Here is a 3996-nt window from a genome sequence, read left to right as displayed (position 1 = left end):
AACATGTTGAATTAATAATAAAAAAAGATGCTACCAGGGGTGTTAGGATAGACAGAAATGTACAGTGTTGAACTATATACTAAAAGGCTTCGAAAGAAAGGAATACAAATGGAGGCTGGAAGGGAAATAGAGAACTAACAAGGAAGGAGAAAATGAAAGGGGCTCAGGCGTGATGGTGTCCCATGTGTGTTTGAAAAAGGAAGGGCAGTAGGTCAAACCGCATTCCTGCGTTTTTCCATACCAGTTTGTTGTCCATTCCCAAAGCTTTCTCCTGCCCAATTTATATTCTCTACGAAAAATAAATCTTGTTAGCATGTTATGAATGTTAACAAGTGCTCCAGGCACCTTCCAGAAAATACCACCAAATTAAACTTTCAGGAAGGAAACCATTTCCTACCTTCACATAACTTTACCAACTCTTGTCTACATTCCAAGCTGGCAGTTCACATTTTACTTTTAATATGTATAAAACTTCGCTTTTTCCAACATCCCTAAAGATTATTCAAGAAGAGCCAAGTTTAAATTGCATGCATTTTATAAGAATGCAGGCCCAATGTGTTTGGAGGCAAAATGGCAAGATAAAAGAGGGCAGAAAAGAAAAGTCAAGAAAGCAAAGAAGATATTTAGATAATGTTTAATGACCTGGGAATAGGTCTTTATTAAATTAACATATTTACTTGACAACAAAGAAATTCCTAATGAGTAGGTACTTAGGTTTCCCTCATGTTGCTATAGTTGTTTTTAAGTAGGCTTCACACTCAGCACAGAGCCCAGCATGAGGCTTGAACTCATGACCCTGAGATCAAGACCTGAGCTGAGATCAAGACCTGAGCTGAGATCAAGACTCAGACTCTGAACGGACCGAGCGGCTGAGGTGCCACACTGATGTTTGTTTAACAGAAAATTTTATTTATATAGTAGCTCACATTTCTCAACTACAGAATGTTTTGCTTTCTCACCTTTTCTCATGGGAGATGATGAGGCATCCTAAGTGTGCCAGGTTAAAATACACAATATATATGTTATTAAAATATAATAATAAAAATATAAAATGGTAGCCATAAAACAGCAAACTGGTATTTTGTGAGCCCTTGCTTTTGCAAAAGAATCATTCCTAATTGTAGGAAAACACATTTTATTCCAATATTTTAAACAGTAGACCAAATAGTAAGCATGGAGTGAGAATTCTTTAAATTAATTAAAACTGCATGTTCTGGATCTGTTCTATGACCTAAATCAGGAAAAAACAAAACAAAACAACTACTTCAGCTTTGTGAACTTCGTAGGAAGAAGTCCTTGTAAAAGCAGAATACAGTCTCCTTTTACGGTTTCAGATGTACAGTGATTGTGTGCTCCTCATGGCATTAAGGAGACTTGGAAAAATGTACAAGCACTGCTACTTATCCTAGAACTTGAGGACTGAATCTAATGTAGGTGGAGGAATCACACCAGGCAAAGGAGGTTAAATGCATTTAACTCTGTATTTAAGGATCAGATACATCTTCCTGAGAGCTGTGAGACACTTTCCCAAAGTGCAGGGATAATGGATAGCTGGGTTTACTTAGGAAATCTGCCTGGTGGATCCAAAAGAAACTGTTCAGACTACTTTAAAAAAAATTTTTTTTAACATTTATTCATTTTTGAGAATGAGAGAGACAGAGCATGGGCAGGGGAGGGGCAGGGAGAGAGGGAGACACAGAATCTGAAGCAGACTCCAGGCTCTTATCTGTCAGCACAGAGCCTGACCCTGGGCTTGAACTCACAGATCGTAGACCATGATGTGAGCCAACGTTGGGCGTTTAACCAACTGAGCCACCCAGGCACACTACTTTAAAGACTGTTTAAAGAGGTCATTAAACCAGGAAACCCATATAGGAGGTGACACATAGTTAAACTTCAGCCCTTTCTTTTTATGGTCCCATACATGCCTTCATGGGTTTATATTTCAGACTCACAATCTTCTTACTTAAATGAAAGAATCAACATTTCAGGGTAAATTCTTTAAATTCTAGACTCCTACAACCAAGAAACATTTTAGAAAAAAAATAAGTTAAAAATGTATGTAATTTTTTCACTCAGTCTCAAAGAAATTAGGGTAACCCATTGTTAACAGTTTTCTGTTGCTGCATAACAAACAACTGTGAATGTGTTTTGTATATTACAGTCTTCATAGGTCAGGACTGTGGGCACAGCATAGCTGGGTGTTCTGCTCCGGGTCTCAGCCTGCCTTCTCCTTAAGAAGCTCTACTGGAGTAGATTCTTCTTCCAAGCTCATTCAACTTGTTGACAGAATTAATTTCCTCATAGCTGTGTTACTAAGACATTAACTTTTTTCTGTTCTTAGAGGCTGTCCTCAGTTCTCTGCCACATGTGAATCTTCAACATGGCCACTTAGTTTACTGAGCCATAAGAAGAGTTTCTTGTTTTAGTCTGCTAAGACCAAGTCTTATACACTTGTAACATCCATCCCATCACCTTTGGCAAATACTGTTAGAAGCAAGTCACAGATCCCCGACCCCACCAAAGGCAAGGATTACCCAAAGGCATAAACACAAGAGCTGAAAATCCTTAGGTATTGCATTGGGTTGGTCCTCCATAACTATCTAGTCATAGAGCAAGTTAAAGGGAAAACTTGAATAAGAGCACAATTCTCTTGCAAACCACACCACCTTCTCCAATTTACTGCCTGTCTTCACAATCTCTCTTTTTCCCATGGCTCCTTTAGTCATTACAATGGATTTTAATTAAAAACTCTCTCAGATGTTATTTGTAATAAAAAATTAGCATCCCATTACAACATATTTTATTCTTTATGACTAAGGCAACTTTTTGCAATTTTTTTTCCCATCTCTGCACTAAGGTAAGAGTATGATATGAAGTAGGAATAGGAAGAAAATTCAAACAAAATACTTTATTTTTTCATGATATATAAAAATATATATCATTTATATGTATTATATTTCTTAATTGACTTGAATAAGCATCCCCCTATACAGGCTCCTGAAAATGAATCAGGAGATTTTAATAACCTTGCACCTACTATATTTCTCATATTCTCATTCAGAATGAAATGCTCCATTACAATGTTTGAATTTGAAATTCACTGACCTCTGGCTGAGAGACCCATGGCGAATTTTTTAAACACTTTGAACCTTGTATTTTGTCAATAGGGTAATAATATAAATTCCAGAATGTTTCTTTAAAGATTAAATAAGTTCCATTATTGAAATGTTTCTTTTTCTCTCTGATATTTGTTTTCTTATATGTAAATTGAAATGCATGAACTGCATTCATATTAAATTTTCTTTCATCTTCAATTTTCTATAGGAATAATTCTAGAATAGGAATAATTCAGTAATTCTATAGGAAGAAAGATTGATACCTAGGATTTCCACTGGGATTGGAGAGGTCTACTAGAAAGTTCTTTGATCATAGCAAGTGGTCTAAATCTGGACAGTGTCAAAATAGAGATTAGGGCTTTCAAGAGAAATATGTGATTGCCTTTCATTTTGCAAATAGAACTGATGTGACTTTAAGGCATTCATTAATGTATTTTAATGTTTACGGATTCTTTTTTTTCTCTCCAGAAAATTATTTAGCTAGTTAACATCTCTGAAAGGATACAAATCACATCTAATTCATGATCTGTTGTGTCCAGAAATACACTAAATTATTGTTACATAACAGAAATCCCTAAATTTTTATTTGTAAATCTCAAAACCTTTCTGTTTTATCCAGACTTAATGTCTTTTTCTTTTTTTTAAATGTGTGTCAAATTTTTCTATATATTCATGACTTTTTTTCTGCTCACTTTCAAATTCTTTGAGTCTCTATAGACTATTCACATAACCCCAATCTCAAGAATATGACTGATATATCTACCTTTTAACTTAACCTTTTATAGCCTAATCATACCTTAAGTATTTGAAAAGATTCCTGAAGGTAAAATCTCAAAAGGTTATGATTTAAAGTAATGAAAATTTTCTTTCCATATGA

Source organism: Hyaena hyaena, unplaced genomic scaffold (genome assembly GCF_003009895.1).
Source record: "Hyaena hyaena isolate Hyena2069 unplaced genomic scaffold, ASM300989v1 scaffold_1909, whole genome shotgun sequence".
Lineage (NCBI taxonomy): Eukaryota > Metazoa > Chordata > Mammalia > Carnivora > Hyaenidae > Hyaena > Hyaena hyaena.
This window is presented reverse-complemented; position numbering follows the sequence as displayed.